We start from the raw sequence: 12,516 nt of genomic DNA, 5'->3' as shown, positions 1-12,516 counted from the left end.
CCAAAACTCGCGTTTGAATCATCAGTGGCAAATCCTTTAAATGAAAACGTACTTACAGTCTGTGAGTCAGAGCAGCCGTCATTGTAGTCTACTCTCCCAGGATCAGGAAACAGTCCTCCATAAAATGTGCTGCACACATCTGAATATTTGGGTTGAACTGTTCTAGAACAGTGTTGTAAATACAACTTAACCACTGATTTCTAGTCGTATCCTCTTTTGGAAGACCAAACAAAGTTGTTTCGCTTTCACAACAAAACACAGCGTCAACCACAGCCTTTTCAAGAAGAGGCGGCGGGCTGAGTGAGCAGGGGCGGCGGGCTGTATTAGTATTATATGTAGTATTTCCTCAGCAACCAGCGTGGATCAGCTCCAGGCATGACAAAGCAGATATCGTCCTCTTTTGGAAGACCAAACAAAGTAGTTTCGCTTTCACAACGAATCATTCACAGAATAAAAGTTACGCCTTCTTTCTTTGCGTGAACATTTGGGTGCATTTTGTTTCGAAACTCTCTCTGTCCAGAACTTGTTTGTCTACACTGAAATGTCTAAAAAAATGCTTTAATCACTGTGCATGCATAAAATATGATAAAAGCTTAATAAGATGATAGACCAGACATGAAGTTCTCATTCATCTGGCATGATTATTTTATTAGCAAAATATCCCACTCTAAGTAATAACACTCTAAGAAAAATCTGTGAAGTAGGGCCCAGTGTAATGTGTTAACATGAAGGAATTTTCCTTATTGATTACACAGGTGTTTTGCCTGTATTTTGAATTGCACTGCATTGTGTTGCTTTATGGTTGGAGGAAATGGTCCAGACATTCATTATTTTTAAACCCTTCAATTTTCCACACTATAATGCAAAAACAGTGTTTTCAAATGTGAGAGAGCTCAGTTTTCGCTGGACAAAAGCACTGTTTCCGTTTGGGTGGAAAGTCAAAATGTAGGGAGAAAGATGCATTTTCAAATTTATGTAGATTGATATGGATGTAGCCTAATATTTACATTGATAAATCAATTATACTCACTCCTGTTACTGTTAGTCAGTCCTGTTACTTTTTATATGAATAACAGGGCTGAAAGTAACAGAACTGAGATTTTAGGGATTGATATAATTTCGTATAGCTGTTTTAATCGTAATATTTTTTTATTATTATTATTATTTATAATATTTTGTTCCCAGTGATATAATGACAGATCCGAATCTAAATTATACCATGGACTCATCTATAGAGACTGAACAACAGTGTGACTCTGAGTTAAAAATAAATGAATAAATAAACAATACTGTTTGTAAAAAGACTTACATCGCAGTGTATTGATGTGTTTTACAACATTTCTGTATATCTGTTCTAGACAACATGTTTCCCAGCCTGACCATTGTGTTATTTGGAAACTCTTCATCAGTTCAGTATGGAAATGAAAACATTCTACTTGGAGAAAAACAGACAAATGGAGTATCCAGGATTGATCCTTTACAGAGGAAGATATCAGAACGTCACGTCTCTGTGATCAACATGATTGACTTTCATGAGACTGAACTTTACCTGGTCTCTGTGCATCATCTCATTGTTCAACTAGTGAATGAAAATGAAAACCATGCCTTCATCTTTGTTGTGCAACATGGCCAGTTAACCAATAATGATAAGATGGGTCTTGAATGGCTTCAGAGAGTGTTTGGTGACAAAGTTCTTCAGTTTGTGATGATTCTCTTCACCTATGAGACAGAAGAAGAGTGTGACACTATAAATGATGATCTGAAGAAAAACCCTGTTCTGGAGCAGCTGCTGGAGAAATGTGGAGGAAGATATCAGGCCTGTAACAAGATGATGAACAACCAATCAGAGATGAGAGACCTGATGAACAAGATTGAGTGTCTGTATAATGAGAATCAACAGCAGTGCTGCACTGGAGAGATGTTCAACACTGCATCAATAAGGAGAAAAGAGCTGGAAAACAGTGAACATGAATGTGGTAAAAAATTACATTTTTTTCCCCTGTCTATTTCAAATGTTTTTTGCATGTTTCTTATAACAGGTTTTTACAGAGATTTTATTATTTTTGGTTTAGGCCACACACACATTAAATGCACAACTGAACTTAGTTTTACTGGGGAAAAAACGAGCTGGGAAAAGTGTGTCAGGAAACACAATACTGGGATGAGAAGTTTTCACATCAAAGAAAAGCTCCAAATCAGTCACTAGAGATGTAGCTGTGACATCTGGAACTGTTAATGGGTTTCCAGTCACTGTTTATGACACACCTGGATTCTGTGACCCAAAGATGAGTACAGAAGAGATTCAGCAGAAACTTGAAAAGGTTATTCAGAAATGTGAATCTGGTCTCTGCGCGTTTCTGCTGGTCATCAAAGCTGATAATTGTACTTAAGAAGAGAGAAAAACTGTGGAGAAGATTGAGAAGCTGCTGGAAGAAAAACACTTAGAAAAAACATGGATTCTCTTCACCAGAGGAGACGAACTAGGATGAAAACATGACCATAAATGAATTTATCAACGAGACTGAAGCACTGAAGAAACTGGTTCAGAAATATAACCAGAGATACCATGTGTTCAACAACAAGATAAAAGGACATAGTGACCAGGCTCGATTACTGCTGGTAAAAATTTTCCAGAGATCTTTTGGAGTAAATGGTGAGTCTTTAAAAAAATAACCACATAATAAAATGTTTTAAACTTTTTGATTAAAATTTGTGCAACATATTGTTGGTAAATTATATCTCAGTACTGCTTCACTAAGTGTATAAGATTGTATTTCATTTTATTGTTATTAATATTAATATGTTTACAAACTAACTGAATTATCGACTCAATTGTCACATTTTAAAATATTTATGCAAGTATAGGCTACATAAATATGATCTTCACCATCTCCAACATCCAACCCTAGCTGAAATTTCCAACAAATTGTTTTGCATATTTACGCACAACCATTACTTTATCTTTGTGAAAGTCAGAGTGAATAATATTCCAAAATACTATTTTGATATTAATCACGCAATGACCTGATTCTTAGAGATATATCAGAGTTTTAACTTTCTATTTTGTCCTTTACCAAATATGTTTGCTTGTTTGTTTTCAGATGTGTTTTTGTGACTGTCAACTGGAAAGTTGTTAGTTTGATCACTGCATTTCATCAGGGCACTGATCATAATGTTTTTTTCTAAAGGATTGTCCTGTAAATGACAATTTAAATCTGTTTTCTCTTTTTATAAATCACCAGATGAAAGGGGACTCAGATGGATTCATTTCGGTCCAAACACTCGTAATGAACCAGACGCTCCTGTCTCCAGTCTCGCATCCAGAAGGATTGTTATTCTGGGTAAAACTGGTGTTGGGAGAAGTGCAGCTGGAAACACAATCCTGGACAGAAAGAGTTCAGATCTGTGCTGAAAATGAGTTCAGTAACCCGTGGATGTTCAGTGAAACACACCACTGTTTCAGGCAGATCAGTGTCTGTAGTTGATACTCTTGGATTCTTTGACACACAACTGAAACATGAAGAGTTAATGATAGAGATAGCAAAAAGTGTTTATTTATCCAGTCCTGGACCTCATGCTTTTATTATTGTGTTCAGAGTAATTGACAGATTCACTGAGCAGGAGCAGCAGATTCCTCAGCAGATTGAGATGTTGTTTGGTCAGGAGGTGTTAAAGGTGGGGTATGAATTTTTCAAAAACGCTTTAGAAAACAGATTCGGGCCGAGTAGCAAAACAAACTTGTAGCCAATCAGCAGTAAGGGCGTGTCTACTCATGATGTGGAGGAGAGAGTGCTTAGTGCACCGATGGACATTAGCCGAGCCGAGCGATGACAGAAAGATAGAGATGGCGGATAAAAAAACAAAAGAGGAAAACATCTGTGGAACAAAAGAAGGCTTAAGGCAAGAAGCAGGACCCGTGTAAATATCGGATCAGCTTTCCAGCGCTGGAGAGAACTCAAGGAGCGGAAGGCCTGCGATAGGACGCCGAGGTTGCTTTGTTTCTTCTTGATAGATGAGTAACACCGTGTCTACACCGGACGCGACAGTTGTCGCACCGCGCCGCAGCGATAAAGCGACCGTTGAAAATCATTTGAAATTTGTGTCAATACGTCATAAATAGAACACAGCAGAAGTTTACTGTCGGGGATTTGTCGTGTCGTGCCGCGCCGCATCCAGTGTAGACAGCATCACTGATTATAATGAGTTCTATAGTATTTTGTCGCGCCACGCCACTCGCGTCCGGTGTAGACACGGTGTAACATTAGTTTTGCATTGTTTCACAGAACTAATCGTTGCCTGGGTTGCATACGTATGTGTGGGGCGGAGCTATCAAAATAGGGGCGAGACCCTTTTGGGGTAGAGGCGTGTTTGTTTTGGTGATTTCAAATATCAACATTGGCTAGCAGAAATCACTTACCCCACCTTTAAAATACTCTATCATTCTCTTCACTCATGGAGATCTGCTGAAAGGACAAAATATAGAGATCCTCACTGAAAATAACTGTCAATTAAGAGATCAACTAGATCAGTGTGAAGGCAGATTTCACGTCTTCAACAATGAAATTCAGAATAGCAGAGAGCAGGTGAATGATCTGCTGGAGAAGACTGACACAATGATAGAGCAGAACGGAGGAGGACATTACAGTAATCAGATGTTTCAAGATGCTCAGAGATTCAGACGAGAGGAAGAAAAGAGAAGACAGAGAGAGGAAGAGGAGAGAAAACAAGAGGAGGAACAAAGACAAGATGAGACCAAGAGAATGTTAAAGGAAGAAGTAGAAAGACAAAGTGAAAACCCTGAATTTCAACAATTATTAAACAAGTATAAGCCTAATTTGCGTCTATCAGCTTTTGCACTTGGTCGAAATATGGTTGCTGGTGAATTGATCGGTATGTGTATTGGTGGGGCTCTTGGTGCAGCTTTTGGACTCATTGGTGGCCCTGCTGGTGCAGCTGTTGATGCAGTTGTTGGTGGAGCTGTTGGTGCAGTTGTTAGCAAAGTTAGACGTAATGTGTGACAAATTCTCATGGCCCACAGGTTTAGGGGACCCAAAACCAAAGTCCTTTTGTCAGTCAGCGGCCATCTTTGAAACGCTGCTTGGGCATGCAAGTGCAACTCCTATCTCTTTGAATGGGGAAACATCAAATTCTCCAAAACTGTTCACTAAGCTTAAGATTAAATTTCATATTTGAAATCACCCAAAGAAATCTGACAACAACTGTGTCATAAATGTTGTTACTTTTGCTCAAATAGCGTTATAAAAAGCTTATTTTTCAGGCTAGATCAGCCAGTGCGCAAGTGCAGTCCTAAGAGCACGTCTCAGAACGCTGACTGTTTCTATAGCAACCGGGACACTTCTAACGGCAGCTGCAGTGACGCGCTGACTTTACTGATTAGCGATTGGCTCTTTTACTCAGAAGGCGGGGCTTCCTTCGATAGAGCGGCTATAGTGAGCGTTGCATTTTTCCCCATTCAAAACTATACGAGTGACATGTCTTGGGTATTCTATAGTCTTTGCCCAAAACCCAGTTTTGGCAAAGATTATACATGCTTCTGCCAAATAGGCCTACCTTTGAATTTAAATGTTCACCTGATCCAGAATTCCTTGTGAAGCCCTGTGTGGAGCTGTTGCTATACCACACTAGTCCTTGATCAGTAAAATCACCTTGTTGAAAATGCATCAATTTATACATTTACAGTTATTGTACTTTTTAAAATTCTGAATAAAATACTGGATTATGGGAAATTAGGGTGATTTTGTTTTAAGCTTCATTCAATTGTGGTGGCACTGCTGGTTTCATCTGGCCAGAGGAGAACTGGCCCCCCGACTGAGCCTGGTTTCTCCCAAGTTTTTTTTTTCTCCATTTCTGTCACCGATGGAGTTTTTGGTTCCTTTGGCTTGCTTAGTTGGGAACGCATGACTGATTGCACAGACACTACTGAAGAGAGCTGAACTGAGCTGATGATGACATCACTGAATCATCAATGAACTGACTTTAACTGGAAAACTTGACTTACTGACTGTTCTCTATTGTCCTCTTGCATTTTCAAAACGTTTTTCCTGTTTGACACTGTAAAGCTGCTTTGACACAATCTGTATTGTATAAAGCGCTATAGAAATAAAGGTGACTTGACTTGACTTCTATGAGAGGGAGCTTTCCCTTGTAATTCCTAAAGAAAATAAAAGGAATATGAATTAAATGTAGGCCTATTCAATGTCAAAATAAATAAATATTTAAAACAATTAATTTTGAATTTCCATTCCTTTTTGCTTTTTTTTAATTTAAGGTGAGATTTAAATAAATGTATGAAGGTGAGATTCAAAAGAAAATACTATAAAAGCACACACCTCTCAGCGTCTCACCTCATTGTTTGGTCTTGTTTATTCAGACTGCTAATTCGTTTTACTGTGCTCCAACAAATATCTCCAGTGATTTCCTCCAATGTATCTTCCCTTTCTCATGTTCCCTGTGTTGTGTAGTCAGGATTACCTGAATACCCCATGGGTGTCGCTAGGCCATTTTTAGGGGGGCTATAGCTAAAATTCATATGAAAACGGCGGCAGACTTCGATCGGCTCCTCCCCGTCTTTCAGCGCATTCTTTTTCAATCTGCAGACAGCAGCGGCGCAGAGCGAGGAACAGAGGACAAGGTGTGTGTTTATCGATAGATTGTTATAATATCTGCATCTGTGAAGTTCTTTGTCATAAATCCAGTTAAAAAAAATATAATGGGGGAGCATTAATCAGTTCCCCATCTACTGTAGCCTAAGTTTTCGCTGCGTTCACCCCTCATCACACCACAGCTGTTTCCTCCAGCGAAAATGAAGCCCATATGAATGCATACTTTATTAAACGATCATGTTGCTATTTTCATTTGAAAATATAACTTTCAATATAATACATATTCCATCCAGTGCATGTGGCAAAGAGGTTTGCATACTTGAGCTAAGGAAAGAGGGTTGTACTAGAAATGCAAACAGTAAAAGTTTTTGTTTGTACAGTAAAACAGGTTGTGTGTGTGATCATGAAGACTTGGATTTGGCTTATTCAGTACTCAAATGTTATATCTATGCAATACAGTGGAATAATGCAATAAGTTTAGGATATGACCCCTATTAATCAAACATGTTTTATTTTATTTATACATATATATATATATATTTTTTTTTTAATGATTATTATGCTATTATTATTATTATACCCTCACTGTGAAAAATGAAAATCCTAGAATCACCCCTGCTTACCCCTATATGATGAGGTGTGTGCCCACTCAACATCTGCTCCACAATCCACAATCTCCTTAAAGGCAGAGTAAGTCATTTTTCAAAAACACTTTAGAAAACTGATTCGGGCCAAATCGCAAAACAAACTTGTAGCCAATCAGCAATAAGGGGCGTGTCTACTCGTGATGTGGAGGAGAGCGCGTTCAGTGCATGGGACGGACATGTGAGTAACACCGTGTCTACAACAGCTAAAGTCTGCCTACACTGGACACGATCAAACAACCGTCGAAAATCATTTGAAATTTGTGTCAGCACGTCATAAATAGAACCCGGCAGCAGTTTTCTGTCGGGGATTTGTTGCGCCGCGCCGCTCACGTCCGATGTAGACACGGTGTAACATTGGTTTTGCTTTGTTTCACAGAACTAATCGTTGCCTGGGTTGCGTACGTATATGTGGGGCGGAGCTACCAAAATAGGGGCAAGACCCTTTTGGGGTAGGGGCGTGTTTGTTTTGGTGATTTCAAATATCAACATTGGCTACCAGAAATCACTTACTCTGCCTTTAAGACAAGGAAAGTCTGTTTATAACTTTCATCTTCATTCTCAGCAATACTGAACTGCCACTTACCTGCCGTTACCTGCCTTTGCTCAAAGCTGTGAATAAACCTGTTTGCATCTTCAGTCTGTGTCCACATTCCGTAACATTAAAATAGATTTACAGCATTTTAATGCAGCATTTTAACACAGTGAGTAGAGCTGAATGAGGGGCATTTCATGCTGTTATGAAAGTAAACGAGTCTGATGGCTGGAGGCTGCAGAGGAAGATTTTCTCTGAGCTGCTGGACCAAAGATGAACCCAAAGAAGAATCTGACTGCAGATTAGAGCTGCGGAAATCTGTCACATTTAAAGCTTTGAGCATTTCATAAAATCAGACATCATGATCACAACTGCTTCTCCTGCTGATAAAATAAAAATGGATGCCTTTGTTTACTTAAAGTGTGATCTGCAAACCAAGTCATTTAGACTCTAGCTAATAAACATGACTCAATTTTCACCAAGTAACTCCTGTTTACCAGCTTTCAGGCATTTTAGCAGCAGTTTAGTTGAAGCAGATAAACAGTGCTGGTTATTTATTTGATATTTTATAGAAATAATAGAATATAGATTTGCTGTGACAAATACATTTTGCTTAACCTTTTGAAATATCAATTAACTGTCAAAAATGTTACAGAAGATCCTCTGCTCTTGTACTGTGGTTTTGTACCGTTGCATCGTTTTCCTTATAGGATCATATCTTAATCAGAGAGTGTATACAGTATTTTCTCTGTCCTACATTTTGATGAGAGGGGCGGGGCCGAGAGCTGTGGGAACGGAGCGAGGACGGTGGAGTAAGTTACACCTGCACCACTCACCGGTCTCGAGTCCCACGGAGGAGCTCCGGAAGGATAAAAGGAGGAGCTACGACCGTAAAAGACGAGAGAGGACCAGGCCTGGATTTTATTTTGTGTTTTGGCGAGGGGCTGTCGTGCTATTTTGTGTTTATTTTATTATTAAAGTTTTGTTTGAACGTTCGCCGCTTCCCACCTCCTTCTTCCCGAACTACGAACTGTGTTACATACATGTACTGACGTTACTATGGAATTAATCTCTACTTCTACTTTGACCCTTAAAGATGCTGACAAATGTTAAAAATAAAAAAAATAAATACAATGTTACTTTAGTTGAAGCTACAATCATTCAGGCACATTTCTGCTGTGTTTACTGGAGCTCAAAGAACACTTGAATGCCATTCATTTGCTCATCAGAAATTTATGAATACTAGATTTCTGTATATGTACTTGATTTCTGTAATTTAAAATGTAGCTGTAATGCGTGTGGGTGTGTGTGTGTACACAGACACACACATTACAGCTACATTTTATATTTGTTTATTTATCAAAGCTTTTATCCAAAGCGACTTACAAATGACGAAAACCACAAACGATTCATCTTAAGGTTTACATCTTAGTGTTTACAGAGGTGAGGCAGTATTTAAAAGTTTGAAGAAATTTCAGTGCGACATATACGATGCGTTTCATTTTTAGATGCGTGTAGAAAATCTCTCTTTAAACCTTGCCCATTTTTATGTAGACCTATAAACAGCCGTATTTGTATAAATTAAACATTCTTCATATTTCCTGTAAATAAAAGTGAACTCATTTGTAATATTTCGTTTATCCACAAATTAAGGAGCGCTGGTGAGCATCTGCTCGTTTAATCGTCACGTCAACCACCTTTTTACTTTCGGTTTATAAATGTCAAGGTGAACGTAAAATGGCGCAGAGTACAGGTACGATTTGATTAACAACCATATATGTAGGTTATATTAGCTAAATGCTAAAAGTTTTTTTAAATATATCAGAATCCAATATAAATGTATTAAAGCAATGGTTGTAGCACTTACTCATTAAACCATTTGAGTTGTTTGTAACCTACTTGTTTATGATTGGCATATATCGACAAAAGAACCTACTTAATACTTAAATAGCCTACTTTTAATTCCAAGATATATGTTGTAAAATCACAATACGTCTATTCTATTTAGAAATATGATTGTGATTAGAATTGTGGTAGATATTGCGTTGATAGAAAATTGTGTAATTTACTCAGTTTTTATGCATAAATTTGACACAAAAAGAACCGTGAACAATAAGTCATCAACTTAAACCCAATACTGCAACCTCAAACAACGAGTGATGAACTTTATAAACTACAATGTTCCTGAGTGTACGGAAGATCTGCCTCTGTGTACCGACGTTTTTGTGTTGTTTAAGCGGAAGTAGGCCTAAGTGATGTAGGCCTATACAGTGTTGGGATTATTTCTGCGTTCTTATTTGCTCTGAAAGCAAAAGAAAAACAATATATTGTCCCAATTTTATAAACTACACTCTAAAAAAAAAAAAAGGTTCTTCAGCGGTTCTTTGGAGTGGTTAAGGTAGCACCACTACCGTAAAACCTGTAAGCCCCTGTATAGTTCTTTAAAGGTTCTTTAACTCTCTCTTAGTCTCTTAGTTTAGTTGGGGAAAGGGTTAAAACAACATTAAAATAAAGTCTATTTCTTGAAGATATACTTATTTTTTGCCCCCAAGGCCCCCATAAGGAAATATTCCAGGGAAAAAAAGGACCTCTCCACAAACAGCAACACCAACTTACTCCACAAACAACATCACCAGCTTCATGCATCACTAACCAGTTAGACTTTATTTCTGGAGTATCTAAAACAGAAGTTTTTTATTGAGAATTAATGTTTAGATGTTTTTTCTTTTCTTTTCAACTTACCGTTTTGGTGAATAGTATTTGCTTTAGTTGGGCTCTTGACCCTTAACTTTTTTAATATAAATTTATCTTTGGCTGTTACAGTAGTGTTTATAAAGCACATATGTGATGGCAAGGAACTTATGGTAAAATCATTTCATGCGTCTGAGTCTTTGGTTACATTTGATCAAAATCTGTAGTTTTCTTATGAGTTTTATATTATTGCAGTTCTATGATACTATGTGACAATGTAGTTCTTTATTGAAAATTAAGGTTTAGATTTTTTTTTCAACTTACCTTTTTGGTGAATAGTGTTTGCTTTAGTTGCATCTTCACCCTTGACTTTTTGAATATAAGTTTCTCTTTGGCTGTTACAGTTGTGTTTATAAAGCACATATGTGATGGCAAGGAACTTATGATAAAATTGTTTCATGCGTCTGAGTCTCTGATTGCATTTTATCAAAATATGTAGTGGTTTTATGATTTCTGTATTATTGCAGTTCTATGATATGAGACAATATGATAAAAATTGATAAAGCACTTTTAGAAATATGGCTCACAAAGAGGTTTCAATTCTGTCACTCATAGACATGATGAATCAGCATGTGAATCTCAGCAATGGTGACAAAATATTCTGATAATTTTGATATGAGTTTTGAACATCACAAAACAGGGCAGTAATAAGTCACAACAACAATAAAAGCAAATAGTAAGAATAAAAGAAAATACTAAGACAATTACAAGAGTAATTAATCATCATAATCATCATAATAATGACCTCTGTGAGAGATATACTGATAAACACATGCACATGGATATCTAAAGTCAAATACGTACCATGACGCCTGACTCGATATAATCCGGCTTGCAGTACGACACACAATCCCCGCCATAATTTACAGCATTATTGACTTTACAAACATCAATGCTGAGAAATTAAAGTGTTTTACACCTTTCGGTGCCCAACGTGGATCTGCGGGTCACTCACCTCACGCACTATCCGCATTAATACATTTTCATCTTCGATTGATATCAAGTATAATTAAATATCATACTTATTACATATATATTTTAAAATGTAAGTTTACATGACAAGTGAGATGTTATTTTGCGTAATGTAATATTTTGAAATTTGATCTCTCCCACTGAGCAAAGACACGTCCAAAAGACGTCAATTTAACGTCTTTGTCGTACGTTCAAAAGACGTCCACCGAGGAGCCAGAATGAAAGTTTTTGCGACCCCTTTTTTTTATACGTCTTTTTAGCGTTCAGTATTAACGTCCAAGTGACATAAATTCTTTTTAAACATCTTTTAAATGTTTTTATTGATGTCCAAGCCACATCATTACAGGGTTCTAAATGAAAGTTTTTACGTCATTTTTTACATTTTTTTTTCAACGTCACATACAGAAGTTCATACAAGTTTTTACGATGTGTTTAATTGGACTAATTTCAGACATCCCTGTTGCACTCAATTTAAACCAACTGAACTATTTTAATTGTTAAAGAGGCCAGAGTTCAATCTTGTCTTACTATGAGCTTTATTGAACACCATGAACATGTCACCATCAGGTGTTCCAAGGTTGGATGACCACATGGTATTCAATAAAACTCATACTAGTTATAGTAAAGGCAGTGTGCAGAAGTACTACTTTAAAATTATAAATAATACATTAGCAAAAATTACAAATATGTAAAGAAAACCAGTGTACATTACATTGCAGTATGCATGTTCATTTATTATTTGTAGGGTGAATTCGGATAATCCGGGACATTTTTTGCAATTTTGACTTCTGCGATTTATTTCGATATCTATCTAACACATTAGATCAACACAGTAGACTTTTCTGAAATCCCTAAGATGTTTTCTAACCACACTAGAAGAAAGAATGTTGATATTATACCCAGAGGAGACATGCCACACCTATTAGTGTTTTTTTGTGCCAAAAAAAAAAATCTGCCTGAATTTGATAATCTGGGATAGGTCACTTTGTAA

The 12,516-nt window shown here is 37.2% G+C and overlaps 1 pseudogene; it reads left to right on the top strand.

Moving 5' to 3' along the window:
• The first annotated feature begins 3,101 nt into the window (after positions 1-3,101).
• Positions 3,102-12,516, top strand: part of LOC107679468 (putative protein PHLOEM PROTEIN 2-LIKE A3) — a 16,105-nt pseudogene continuing 6,690 nt past the window's right edge.

The sequence above is a fragment of the Sinocyclocheilus anshuiensis genome, unplaced genomic scaffold, assembly GCF_001515605.1.
Source record: "Sinocyclocheilus anshuiensis isolate Anshui unplaced genomic scaffold, SAMN03320099.WGS_v1.1 scaffold2583, whole genome shotgun sequence".
NCBI classification, from domain to species: Eukaryota; Metazoa; Chordata; class Actinopteri; order Cypriniformes; family Cyprinidae; genus Sinocyclocheilus; species Sinocyclocheilus anshuiensis.
Note: the sequence above shows the minus strand (reverse complement) of the source record. Positions and strands in the feature narration are given on the sequence as shown.